The 14708-nt window shown below is 34.8% G+C and overlaps 1 protein-coding gene across 6 annotated transcripts in view; it reads left to right on the top strand.

Moving 5' to 3' along the window:
• The first annotated feature begins 8002 nt into the window (after positions 1-8002).
• Positions 8003-14708, top strand: part of LOC134697251 (CD109 antigen-like) — a 65975-nt gene continuing 59269 nt past the window's right edge. For 3 of the 6 annotated variants that reach the window (XM_063559407.1, XM_063559406.1, XM_063559405.1), the window contains exon 1: positions 8004-8143. The gene's annotated coding sequence lies outside the window, so the exon portion shown is untranslated. Of the gene's footprint in view, positions 8144-11284; positions 11350-14708 lie in introns of those variants that run through there. The other 3 variants (XM_063559402.1, XM_063559408.1, XM_063559404.1) reach the window with 2 other exon arrangements.

Raw genomic sequence — 14708 nt, forward strand, 5'->3', positions numbered from 1 at the left:
GTAACTGTTCTGAACCTCCTACTCGTCCATACAAACATGATTGTAACTGTTCTGAACCTCCTACTCGTCCATACAAACATGATTGTAACTGTTCTGAACCTCCTACTCGTCCATACAAACATGATTGTAACTGTTCTGAACCTCCTACTCGTCCATACAAACATGATTGTAACTGTTCTGAACCTCCTACTCGTCCATACAAACATGATTGTAACTGTTCTGAACCTCCTACTCGTCCATACAAACATGATTGTAACTGTTCTGAACCTCCTACTCGTCCATACAAACATGATTGTAACTGTTCTGAACCTCCTACTCGTCCATACAAACATGATTGTAACTGTTCTGAACCTCCTACTCGTCCATACAAACATGATTGTAACTGTTCTGAACCTCCTACTCGTCCATACAAACATGATTGTAAACCTCCTACTCGTCCATACAAACATGATTGTAAACCTCCTACTCGTCCATACAAACATGATTGTAAACCTCCTACTCGTCCATACAAACATGATTGTAAACCTCCTACTCGTCCATACAAACATGATTGTAAACCTCCTACTCGTCCATACAAACATGATTGTAAACCTCCTACTCGTCCATACAAACATGATTGTAACTGTTCTGAACCTCCTACTCGTCCATACAAACATGATTGTAACTGTTCTGAACCTCCTACTCGTCCATACAAACATGATTGTAACTGTTCTGAACCTCCTACTCGTCCATACAAACATGATTGTAACTGTTCTGAACCTCCTACTCGTCCATACAAACATGATTGTAACTGTTCTGAACCTCCTACTCGTCCATACAAACATGATTGTAACTGTTCTGAACCTCCTACTCGTCCATACAAACATGATTGTAACTGTTCTGAACCTCCTACTCGTCCATACAAACATGATTGTAACTGTTCTGAACCTCCTACTCGTCCATACAAACATGATTGTAACTGTTCTGAACCTCCTACTCGTCCATACAAACATGATTGTAACTGTTCTGAACCTCCTACTCGTCCATACAAACATGATTGTAACTGTTCTGAACCTCCTACTCGTCCATACAAACATGATTGTAAACCTCCTACTCGTCCATACAAACATGATTGTAAACCTCCTACTCGTCCATACAAACATGATTGTAAACCTCCTACTCGTCCATACAAACATGATTGTAAACCTCCTACTCGTCCATACAAACATGATTGTAAACCTCCTACTCGTCCATACAAACATGATTGTAACTGTTTGTGTATCTATGGTCTTATTATTGTATGTTCTTAAGCTCGACCAGTTTATCCTTTGAAAGCAGGTAGATAAAGATAAAGTTTGTCTCTATTTATTTGTGTTGGTTATTTATACCCAAGGCATGTTTTAGGATTAGTATCTCAATTAAAAAAAACATTAGTCATCCTGATATTTGAAAATAAAATTTAGCATTAAATTGGCTTTTTGAGAGTTTACAAAATGAATCAATCTAATCGGGTACAGAATTTCTGAACAAGGTACAATTTGTGTATCTCCCACACACGCTTAAATTTACTTTTACAAGTTATCAATGATTTCAGAAAATTCAACAACAGAAAGTGGAAATTTACCTGTCTGTAGTATTTGTACAAGTTCTTTGTCACCTATGATATATACTCTTAGGCACTTTGGTAAGTCATAGTTTGAATAAACTTGGGTAACAGGTAACTAAATTACGTAAAACAATAATGTAGAATTTTTTGCAATGCAGACACAAGGAAATTAATAAAAAGATAACTTTTTATATGAACCTCTGAAGCACAACACGCGTCTCACGCACAAAAACATGCGTCTCATTCACATAAATACGCGTCTCACGCACAACAACACGCGTCTAACGCACATCAATACGCGTCTAACGCACATCAATACGCGTCTAACGGACATCAATACGCGTCTCACGCACAACAACACGCGTCTCATTCACATCATTACGCGTCTCACGAACAACAACACGCCTAATGCACATTTATACGCGTCATTCGCACATTAACTTGCGTCTCCGGCACATCAACAAGCGTCACGTACATCAACACTCGTTCCAGGAACATCAACATGGGTCTCACGTACATCAACACGCGTCCGGAACATCAACATAGGTATCATCAAAACGCGTCTCACGCACATCAACTCGCGTCATGCACATCAACAATGGTCGCAGGCACATTAACACGCGTCTGAGGAACATCAACATGGGTCTTACGCACATGAACACGAGTCTTGCGCACATTAACACGCGTCTCACGCACACCAAAAACGCGACTCTCGCAGATCAACACACGTCTCAGGCACATCTGCACATGTCACACGCACATCAATCCTCGTCTAAGGCACATAATTAAACATGGGACTCGAGCAAGTCAAAACGCATCAGGCACATCAACACGCATCTCAAGCACATCAACACGCGTCTCAGACACATTAATACTTCTCTCAAACACGTTAATACGCGTCCCGAGAACATCAACACGCGTTTCATGCCAATCAACACGCACAGGCACATTAAAACGAGTCTAAGGCACATCAACACTCCTCACGGGCTCATTAAACCGCGTCTTAAGCACTTCAACACGCTTCAGCCACATCAACACGCGTTTCAGGTACATTAAAATGCGTCTCCTGCACGTCAACACGCCTCTCGGTCACGGTAATACGCGTCTCAAGCACATCAGCATGCGTTTCATGTTCATATACACGCGTCTTGGGCACATTAAAACGAGTCTAAGGCACATCAACACGGCTCACGGGCACGTTAAACCGCGTCTCGGGCACTTCAACACGCTTCAGGCACATCAACACCCGTTTCAGGTACATTAAAATGCGTCTCCACCACATTAACACGCCTCACGGGCTCGTTTTACGTTAAAACGCGTCCCAAGCACATGTACACGCGTTGCATGCCCATCAACACGCGTTTCGGGTACATTAAAATGCGTCTCCGGCACGTCAACACGCCTCTCGGTCACGGTAATACGCGTCTCAAGCACATCAGCATGCGTTTCATGTACATATACACGCGTCTCGGGCACATTAAAACGAGTCTAAGGCACATCAACACGCATCACGGGCACGTTAAATCGCGTCTCAGGCACTTCAACACGCTTCGGGCACATCAACACGCTTCGGGCACATCAACACGCGTTTCAGGAACATTAAAATGAATCTCCATAACATTAGCACGACTCATGGGCACGTTGAATCGCGTCCCAACCACATCAACACGCGTCTCAGGCACATTAAAACGAGTCAAAGGCACATCAACACGCCTCACGAGCATGTTAAAATGCGTCTGAGGCACTTCAACACGCTTCAGGCACACCACCAAGTGTTTCATGTACATTAAAATGCGTCTGAGGCACGTCAACACGCTTCAGGCACACCACCAAGTGTTTCATGTACATTAAAATGCGTCTCAGGCACGTCAACACGCTTCAGGCACACCACCAAGTGTTTCATGTACATTAAAATGCGTCTCAGGCACGTCAACACGCTTCAGACACTTCACTAAGACACGTCAACACGCTATGAGATTTATGAGAAATATGCTGAAACAATAATAGTCCACTTTGATTGTTTGTTTTAAAACTAGAAATCCTATGGACCTGTGTATTCAATTTGTTTTAAAATAAACAATGGCTTTATATGTCCTTTTGATGCCTTATGCTGCATTTGAAATATAAAAAATAAAAAAAGTTTGAATACACCTGATACAGAATTTTTACAAATAATCGGGAATAATAATTCAGCAAAGATGCTATTGTTGTTCCAATTTGAAATAGTCCCCTAAAATCTGACATAGCACTTTTCATTTGAGTTTTGTGGAGTTTTTAGGGATGCTTGATCATGCGCAAAATTTCATTCATGGGTCTTACGTCCCGGCTCAAGCGAGAAAATCAATGTCGTTGAGATGATCAACGATAATCTATAAACACATACTATTAACATCTATTTACTGCTCAATCTGTAACTATTTAGTACAGCTCTTCACGCCATAAAACATGTTTTAATCGTTCGGCCGTTACGTATAGGACTGACGTTACGCACATTATTGCGTCTCAAATCGTAAAGTCAAATTTTTACGTTTTACGGCGATTAATGATTATTGGGATTTTTTTTTATTTCTCTTGCAGTTTTTGTTTTGAACATCAATATGGATACTTCTTTATGTTTGGTTGTACTAAATATGCATGAAATATTTCCAACTGAAAGTAACGTAGGCAACAAACAACAAACTATATCGTATTAATTTTTTCGGTAATGCATAAGTCTATATGAAATAAGAAGGTATATACGGGATGTTAGGTCCCGATGATACAACCCTCTATAAGAGACCAAATGACAAAATGTAAAAAAAACGCAGATAGATCCGAAAAAGAATAAGACATATGTTTTGCTTTAATCAAAAAAAGTGTGTCGGGAATAACGTGCGTAACGTCACTACTAGTATAATAAAGAACAAATATAATAGCATTTTACGTTTTTCTTTCATATTGGTATAAATATACCTGTCCAATTATATAATTTGAAGGTAATCAAACAATAGAAGATCCAACACCATGCAGTAACTATAAACAGCTTTGTAACAAACCTTCAGAGGAATCAGTGGAGACAGAATCAACAGGTGATAAAGGGTACACATCTGGAGGTAAAATACACATCCTTCAATTTAAAAACTATTGACATAAAGAAACTATGTTACAACAATGTGGTAGCTGGCGGACTTTCATTTTAAAAACAAGAGTCAGGAAAAACTATGTTACGATACATTGGAAGCTGGTCATGGTACAGCAACCAGCGAAAAAGAAAGAATCACCAAAAGAAATGAAAAGTTAAATTTAAATGTGTCAATTATAAACCGATCTTTGTATGATAGGTCAAGCTCTAAATCGACACAAGTTTTAAACGTTAAAATGAACCTGAAAAGATAACAAAAATAGAAGTAAAACAAAACTGTAATGAAAGAATGCCCAACAAAAAGCCGAATAAAAAAAATGCCATACTGTTTGTTTCGTGTTGTTCTTAGACATAGACTTTCATGACAAAACATAATATATATCGATGGTAGTTATTTTTACAGTTGCTTGTTAGTGTTCAAGAACTCATCAAAGATACCGGGCTTATAATTATGTAACCAGATGCGTGCTTGGTGTACAAAACACTCTTCAGTCACTCAACAAAGTGAACTGTAATATGTTACGTTGACGTCATTCTAAATTTCTTTTCAGGGAAAAATTCTCCCCAGATCTTCATTGTAGGCATTGTAATAGGAATATTTGTTATTGGAGGATTTCTGATTGGTTTGTGTGTTTATATAGCTCAACAAAGACAGGCCAAAGAAGTTCCAGAAGAAGTAGAACTAAATAAAATAGATAGTGACGAAGGAACGGGACCTGTAGAGGATTTCAAGGATATTACAGTTGGTGAAATACAATTGGAAAGAGATGATATGTAAAAAAAAAGGAGGACTGTACATAGATGAAATACCAATATGTGCCATTGATTTTTATACTACGTGTTCTTTTATAACTGTAAAAGTAAAAGAAACTTTGAATGTTTAGTACTTCAGAATGAAAATGATTAACATGACACAGTTGGATATTTTAAATTTCTGTTGATCTGATGTTCTTACAGGAACCCTGACTTTATGTGAAGTATATATAGAGAGATAGATGTGTATTGCTTTCATGCTTACTAGGAGTATGTTTTCTTTGTGATAGATTTGTTTTTCGCTTATGTTCATTATGTCTCAAATCTCTTCATGGTAAATTATTTGAGTATTTCCAAAGACTGTTCTGTTTTTTCTAGGCTTGTTTTGCCATTATGATCCCGATGATATGTCAGGATTCGGTCTTATCTATTTAAAAAAAACCAAGCTTATCAAATGAAATATATCACTCAGTTAATAGGCATAGAATTCAGTACAATATATGTATTTATTCGCAAATTGTTTTAGTAATTATTACATTATTTTGAATTTGTATAATCATTGTTTAAAGTAAACTTCATATGAAAACAGGAAACTATCAATGTCAAGAAAACCGCGGGAAAACTGATGACAATAAAGTCGGCTGCTGAACGTGCAGTTCAGTTATCATTTAATGCCCATTGGATTCTTATCTTGTCAACAAATCAATCAGACTGAGTTCGTCAAAGCCAAATGAGATAAATGATCGTCACTGAAAAATAGAAAAACCAAGCAATATGTTACGTGTGGAAATGATTCTCACTGGGCGTATAGCTCAGTATTATCACTTATTGTATAGCAACTGGCACTATACAACAATTTTGATCTTTTAATATATGTTTTTTAAAGCATCTGTTTCCTTCCAAATAAAGAAAATAAAAAATCTTTTGAACAGATTTACTATACTTAGTAATACTTCTTGCGTAGGTCAATCAAAACTAGATCAGTTTAATGAAACAAAGGATAAAAATAAATCCCAGAATACAGTTATAAAATTGAGTGTGGAAATGTGGAATATGTCAAAGAGACAACAACTCGACCACGAGCAGACAACAGCCGAAGTATAATTATTCCTTGTATATATATAATTGATAAACAACACTTATTCTTTAGATTTACGCTTAACTAACTAGTTACAAAGAACCCTAGAATTTGACAGAGATTTTGCGCATATGCATTCAATGTTTAAGTAAGTATACGCATTAAACTCTGGGAAAATTGTGACATATCGAGATGAAAATGTAAAATTTTTTACCAACAAATTGTAAAGTTAGGTGCTTAAGAAGTTGATATACTTTTGTTAAACTGACCATTCTTATGTGGCTTCTACTTGGGCAAAATCATTGACTCATTATTCGAACCAATATTAGTCAACCAAGAATCCATTTGAAAAAAATATGAAAATGATAACTCATCTTAGTTTGTGTAAAAAAATCAAAAAAATCCGAGACAAATATTTCGAAACTCACCAAATCACGGCAAAAGATTTCACAAATCATGCAGCACTAGTAACCAAAAACGAAAAGATCTTTGGCATCATAATTTCTCTGCTTAAATATTTAATTTGTTAATGCAAGGGTTTCCTATTTTCACAAGTGAAAAATAAAATAAAACAAACAATCATAATAAAAATATAATAGGAGTAAACAATCGCTACGGGATATAAAAATTTTCACGGAATAACAAAATGAATAATAATTTGTTTCTGACTAAAAAATAAAATCACGGGATTAAAAAATAATATCACGTGAAACTAACACTGAAATGTTCGAACATTTCTTTAACTAGTGTTTTCGAGTGTACTATATTTTGTACGTTATAGATTTGTAACTAGTTTCGTTATAGATAGTTTCATGCCTTTGAATCCATGACTCTGGTGGATAGTTGTTTCATTCACAATAATATCACATCTCCTTATTATGCATTTTCCATTATAAAACCGAATATTCTTATATATCTTTAAGTAAATGGGTCGTATTTTTGAAGATAAGTCTTCTTTTTATTTTGCTAAAGAATATATTACTAAGTTCCTCGTTGTGTCCTCGAAGGCAAAAATAAACACTTTAAAATTAGTATCTTCGCTGAGCATGGTGTATTAAGGAGTTAGAGCGGACTGGTCGGCTTGGACACAAATTATGTGTCTTCTATGTGGCTTTAGTTTTAAATCTGTTTCAACGTGTTGGTATAGGGGTTCATATTCCTATCAAATTAGCATGCTCCTGTCCTGAAATGTATGTTAGATTTGGCACTGAACGTTTAACATCAAGCCATTAACATCATTCTCCTGACTGTTTGTTCCGTCTCTGTAACTTCTACATGACATTCAACTTCGGCATCAAAATGCTTTTGTACTAGATAAACAACGGAGTGGTTCACCGTATTGCACTTTTAGTCAAGAATAGGTTCAATGTCAAAAACTTAATTTTTCCGTAGTTAGATATGAGTACTACGTGATGATCTAATCGGTAAATATACTCTAAACAAACCAATCCTGATGTCCCTGCTGACACAAGCACCAACATTTGATAAGCTTTTACTATTTGTCCTTTAAATTCCAACATTGTTATGACCAAATTCGGTTTTATCGGACAATGATCATATTAGTAATAGTCACCTTGAAAACAGATAACTACAAATAAGTTAACAGGTAGGACGTTTTTATTTTAGCTCCTACTAAAGGATACATATCTGTTTTATATTCTTGTAGATGATACATTTTTATGTTAGCTTCTACCAGAGGATCATTATTTATTTTTCCCTTGTCATAAGTTGCGTTGCCAATTTTTGTAATCGTTCCAAATATAACAACTCAGTGCGCTTTTCTGCATAAAACTTTTTTGAAATTCTTCGAAAACTTAATGAAACCAAATACGTAACTATGTAGCTACTTAAAAAAATATATGTTACTCCAGTGATGCTTCTGTCCCAATGAATTTGGATAGTTGGATTAATTGATTTTTATATGGTTAACATCATATGTGGAAAATATTTCAAGCATATCATGGACGAGTTCAAATGAAAAAATAATACAATAGAAGCGGTTGCAAATAAGGTCTATCGGGAGGTAGGGCGCGATTGTATCTGCCAACGGAAACATGGTTTGCTAGAGCTAGAAACTTGCCTGTACCAAGTCATAAATATGACAGTTGTTGTCCATTAGTTTGATGTGTTTTATAATTTGATTTCGCCATTTGATTAGGGACTTTCTGTTTTGAATATCCTCTGAGTTCAGTATTTTTTGTGATTTACTTTTTGCCATGCAACAAGTAACCTATGAAGGCCTCTAGGTGTTGTTGCAAAAATTCTATAATCTGCAGAGCATTTAGTACTTTCCAAACACAAGGTATCCACCCTTAAATGACTGCGTAGTTAAACATCCCTTAAAGTCGAATGGAACCCCCTGCTCGGGACTTATCAGTAGACGACGAATCCGGGATCACTTATAAACGTCAAGCACGCTGTTCCTACAACCCCTATGATTTAAAACAGAATCTTCGAAATTTTCTCCGCAAAACAAAATAAAATGTTAACAAACACTAACCACTATAAAAACTAATTCAGTATATGTTTTCCTTTATGTTCTTATAGCTCTTGGTCGTATGCTTAATAATATCTAGTATATTGGAGGAGTAAAACAACAAAACTATATTAAAAAAACCGGATGTCCAATGCTACATTTTTGAACAACTGTTTTATCTCTTATGTATAGTGATCCTATTTCTTATTCTTTGATCTTCCCGAAACTTGGCAGAAGCAACGAAGTGTGTCCGTTCTTGATAAAATGAAAGCCGTTCTTTTGTCGAATTTCGTTTGACTCGGTGGCTGCATATTTAAGCTGGAATAAGAAAAATGTCCAATGACGTTTTTCGTTGATTTAACGACTAAAGGGTAGTTTTATAAGTAGACGTAGCTAAAAATGTCTAAAAAATATGAAATATTTATAACATCTACCGAAAGAAAAAAACATTTGCCTTATTGTTCATGAGTTCAAAAATTGTAGATTCTATAAAACTATCTCTACATAGTCGTTTTTCAAGCGGTAGCCATTTTGTCCAAGTTGATATTTCATTTGTCCAAGCAATTAGTGCGGGTTTTTTACCTGATAGTTCAATAAGTAATTTATAGTTTACCAAAACAAAAGTGAGATACACGAAAAGAACATAAAGGCTAGATTCTTTTTTTTTTTATTAACTGCATGTTTGGGTCTAAAAGGAATAAAACGCTACGAAACATTATAAAACGGTAGCCATTTTGTCCAAACGTCGAAAAACGTCGAAAAATCCAAAAAAAACGTTTTTTTCCGACGTTACATGTGCCAAATTTTGTTCCATTATATATTCCCGATACAATTGTGTGGTGAAATTAAAAAAAAATGGCTGGTTGTCGAAAAAAAACACGGTTCATGTTGTGCATGAAACGGAGGTCACTGAAAGACTTAGAATCATATTCAAAACAGTGTGGTCCTGGCCATTGATTGACGACCTAAATTATCCCATTGACTGGGACAGATTAGGTGAACGTTTGTCGATAACAATCACTGCTCACTATGTACTTGTTAAAGACACTGAATATGTGGGGTCACCAAAGGTTTTCAACACCTAAATAAAGCAATTCGAAAAACGAATCCGGAATAATACGATGTGTTGATTTATATCAATAATATAAATCAAAACATAAAAGTTATTCCTGAATAATTTTTCGAATTATTTTATTATTAAAGGCGTTAAGAACCTTTAGTGACCCCACAGTTTAAATTCTATAATAAGTAAGAAGTGAGCAATGGTCGTTACAGACAAACGTTCACCGAATCTGTCCCAGTCAATGGGATAATTAAGGTCGTCAATCAATGGCCAGGACCACACTGTTTTGAATATGATTTTATTGTAAACAGCGAAAAAAACAGTTTTATTGAATTAATGCAAACCCTGTATTATACGGAAGATTCAGGAGAAGATTAGTACATTTTAAAAGCAAGCAACTTCAAATGACTGGGAAACTAGTTTTCAAGGTCGGGATGTAATAATTTTCTTTAATGGTTGTTTTTCGACAATTTATGTGTCAAGCAAATTTTTAATACAATCAATTCAAATTAATCAAGGGTAAATACTTATGCTTTTTATTTACTTGCAGAGTGTCGGATATATTTATAATGACAGATGATATGCACCAAACAATTTTAGCAGCCTGCGATTAAAGTTTTGTTATAATTCATTTATTGAAAACTATACTTCTGTCCCATTTTTCCTTCCTTCAAGTTCATTACTTACGACAATACAACATTTTAAGGTGAATTAGGGTAAAAATTATTTAATCGATTTCCACAACTTGAAATAAATAAATGCATGGTAAACATGGTAAATAGACATCACAAAATTAATAGAGACAGATATAGATTCAACCAACTACATAAAAAAGCAAAGGAAACTTGCAAATTGAATAAATGTACGTCAAAAGTTTCAGAAAACTCTCTTTGACGTCGTGGTGTTGTAACGTCGTGTTGTAGGATAATCGTATGCAACGTTTTTATACCACCGGGATCCAAATTAATTAAAAACCAAAAACATGCGATTTGTCATTTTAACAAAGGAAAATATGTCAAGATTCAAGATTCAAGATTCAAAGTTTTATTATCCTCAGACACAACAGTGTACAAGAGGTCAATATACATTCATACATAAATAGACGATATATCTATACAGTAATTACAATACAATTATGATAAGCATGTATAAATAATATACGACAACAGGAACTAACACACAATAAACAATCATGCACGTGATTCTCGTGACACATTCATGTGTATATACAGTCAGTCTCTATCATTTGGATTTAACACGTTGTCATGATTATGTAAGTTTTTACATATGTATTCAAAAGTGAATAATTATAGATATTTGATAATGTTTTTTAAGAATCTACAAATATTACGATATAATTTTACATTGCAATATGACAGCATTCCAATCATTTTGATCTCTGATGGATTTGTATTGTAATAATGTGGGATAAATTTTTTGCGTAGGTCCACAATTTGTGGATATGTACAAGTAAACATATAATGATATTCGTTACCAATATTAAAGTTACATAAATGACAAATTCTATTTTGTTTAGGGATCCTTGCCCATCTTCCTGTCTCTATAGGAAATTTTAAATTTGTCGATGAAGACGTTAAATAATAGGGACCTATATGTAGTTGAACCCTGATACTAAACGCCTTTATGGCTGTCAGCCCATGGGCTTAGAATCCATTTGATTTTTTATCTGCTGCTTTCAGTTTATAAAATTAGATTTTAAAAGGACCTAATGATAAGAAACTCAATATGCTTACAATTTGGCAAGCAGTACATATTGGGAAAGGCAGTCAAATGCCTTTGTTAGATCCATAAATGCAATATATATTTATTAAATTTTTTGACTGACTTTAATACTATAGTCTTTGAGGGGCCCGGTGGCCGAGTTGTCAAAGAAGTTACTATTGTGATCACTAGCCAGTCAACACTGAGGTTGTGAGTTCGAAACCCGCTCGTGTGGGTGCACTCGACTCCAATCTTAATTGACTAGTATTGCCAATTTTCTAATCAAAGGTCGGTGGTTTTCTCCGGGCACTCTGGCTTCCTCCGCCAATAAAAACTGGTCGCCATGAAATAGTCTAAATGCGGTGCTTAAAAGAGGCGTTACAACATAAAAAAATAAATAAAAAAATAAATACTAGTCTTTAAGCAGTATGAAGACAGTGAGTGATATAATTACATGACACATTCTGAAGGCACACCGAAAAGGATTAAATATCAGAAAAAAACTCTCAACTGTGTATGATTAACTTTCTCATCAATAAAAAAAAGTAAGTTGCTCACTAGTCTATAATAATGTTAGCCTACGAGTGTCGATGCTCTTGATTCATGGAGTAACCGTAGCCTTTAAAGTATATCTGGGAATACATAAGTTAATCGGCGAAGGTTATTGTGGAGCTACAATTACACAGTGTAGATACTATTCTGTACGCTATCCGGAAGTCGCGATTTTCGAAGCGAGAACTTTTTGGATCACATTTTAAATTTGTTGGATATACTATATTAAACGGTAAGATGTTCATCTGTACATTGCTTAATGATTAATTCAGCTGACATCGATATTCACAAATGGTTTATAATTAAATTTAGCACATTCATTATTCGTATCTTTGCCTTAATCAAGAGATTTTCAAGTGCATCACTAAGGAAAATTAGTCGGTGAACCTAAAAACAATCTTTTTGCACCCTTACTGTACAAATTAACGTCAAAATCAGACTTAATTTACTAAATAACGTACTAATAGTATATTTTAAGTGTTGGTAAAAGTTTCAGCCATATCTTCGAAGCCAGAAATTAGAAAATTACACTTGTTTGAATTTCTCACTGTACGATCAGTCTCGCTTGTATATTTTGAAACTGTATGATCAGTCTTTATTTCACTGTATTCTAGTGGTGATTTCAAATTTATTTACGATACATTAGAAGATGGCATTTTTCTAAATAATACAAATATATTTTAATAAATTCACATCCTGAAAACTTATCAAACATATTTTAGCTTGATATCGTGTACTCGACTTACTACATTGAGTATAAGGATGTTTCAATGTTGCTGAAATAAGAGGAAGGTTTGTTTGTTTATTTCAGTTTCAGAAATGTCCTCCGTTATACTTAAAATTGTACAAACACACAGATTTAATTGTTATATCAAAATGCATGTATTTACAAACATTCGATGCCGTACTGTCGTCTATAATTGATCACAGTTCCGTCACTTTGTTTTGGATATATCTGTCTCTTTCACACTCAATTGTACACCACTTTATAAAGCGGTGGTTTATAGTGATAATGAAGACGATCCATCTTTCCGTTCGCCCGTTGGACCGGTACAACATGTTTCGCCGCATCTCATCATAAACCACTTAATATACATTGGGGTTTCCAGACATTTTTAAATGGAGAGGGGGTTCAATCCAGGAGAAAAGATGATTCCAAATATATGTTCCCATACAAATGCATTGAAAGTTAAAAAAGAGTTTCAAACCGCCGGATCCCCATTTTCTTGAATCCGTCCCTGGTATAACTATTAATTATTTTTTTCTCGGATTCCGTATCATAAATGATAATATAAAAAAGAAGATGCGGTATGATTGCCAATGAGACAACCGTCCACAAGAGATCAAAATGACACAGACATTAACAAATATAGGTCACCGTATGGCCTTCAACAATGAGCAAAGCCAATACCACAAAGTCAGCTATAAAAGACCACGAAATGACAATGTAAAACAATTCAATCGAGAAAACTAACGGCCTTATTTTTATAAAAAAAAGGAATGTATTTCGAATTTTATTAAAAATCTTTTATGGGGTTTCTTTATATAAGATAAGGACTTGAAAATTGCATTATATGGGGGCACCCATCAGGTATCCAACCGTGACCTCCAAAACCAATTGTTAAACTTTTCTAAAATTGCTCCATTTTTAATCAATTAATGTATAATTATGGACCTTCTATTTCGAATTTTTGGTAAAAATATTTTTGATGTTTCTATATCTAAAATACGGACTTTGTCATAACCTTATATTGGGCGTACCTATTTTATATCCACAACTTCCTTCAGACACTTGTCATAACATGCATTACTTAATGAATCTTTTTCAGATTTCTTATCATTTAATTCAATTGTGCACCTCTTATTTTAATTTTCCGAAAATTCATCAGTTTTCTAATTCCATGACAAGGACTTTTCCACTTCCTCATTGGGTGGGTGGTACTCGTTTACTATACGCAACTTTCAAAAACTTACCATATATTAATAAAACTTCCTCATATTCGTTATTAAATGATGCCCCTGTGCACCTATAATTTAGTTTTTCTGGTGGTTTATTTTTTTCCAAAACATGGACTATAGAAGTGGCTTCTCTTCTTTCCACAATAAATTAATCAACACGGTTGTGTGTCCTATAGGTACAGTGCATAATGCCATTTGTCATCCATTCATATGATTATTCAGATTGAGTTATGTTTGGAGAAAAACAAGAAAAAAGGGATCCGGATATTGTCCCGTCATTGGACGAAATTTTAAGTCAGATTATACTTCCGGTTTACGTTTTTCTGTATACTTTGAACATACATATACAAAGAATAAAGTGTATTTTCAGAATTGTATCTGCTATCATTTTCAAGTTTA

The sequence above is a fragment of the Mytilus trossulus genome, chromosome 14 (assembly GCF_036588685.1).
Source record: "Mytilus trossulus isolate FHL-02 chromosome 14, PNRI_Mtr1.1.1.hap1, whole genome shotgun sequence".
NCBI classification, from domain to species: Eukaryota; Metazoa; Mollusca; class Bivalvia; order Mytilida; family Mytilidae; genus Mytilus; species Mytilus trossulus.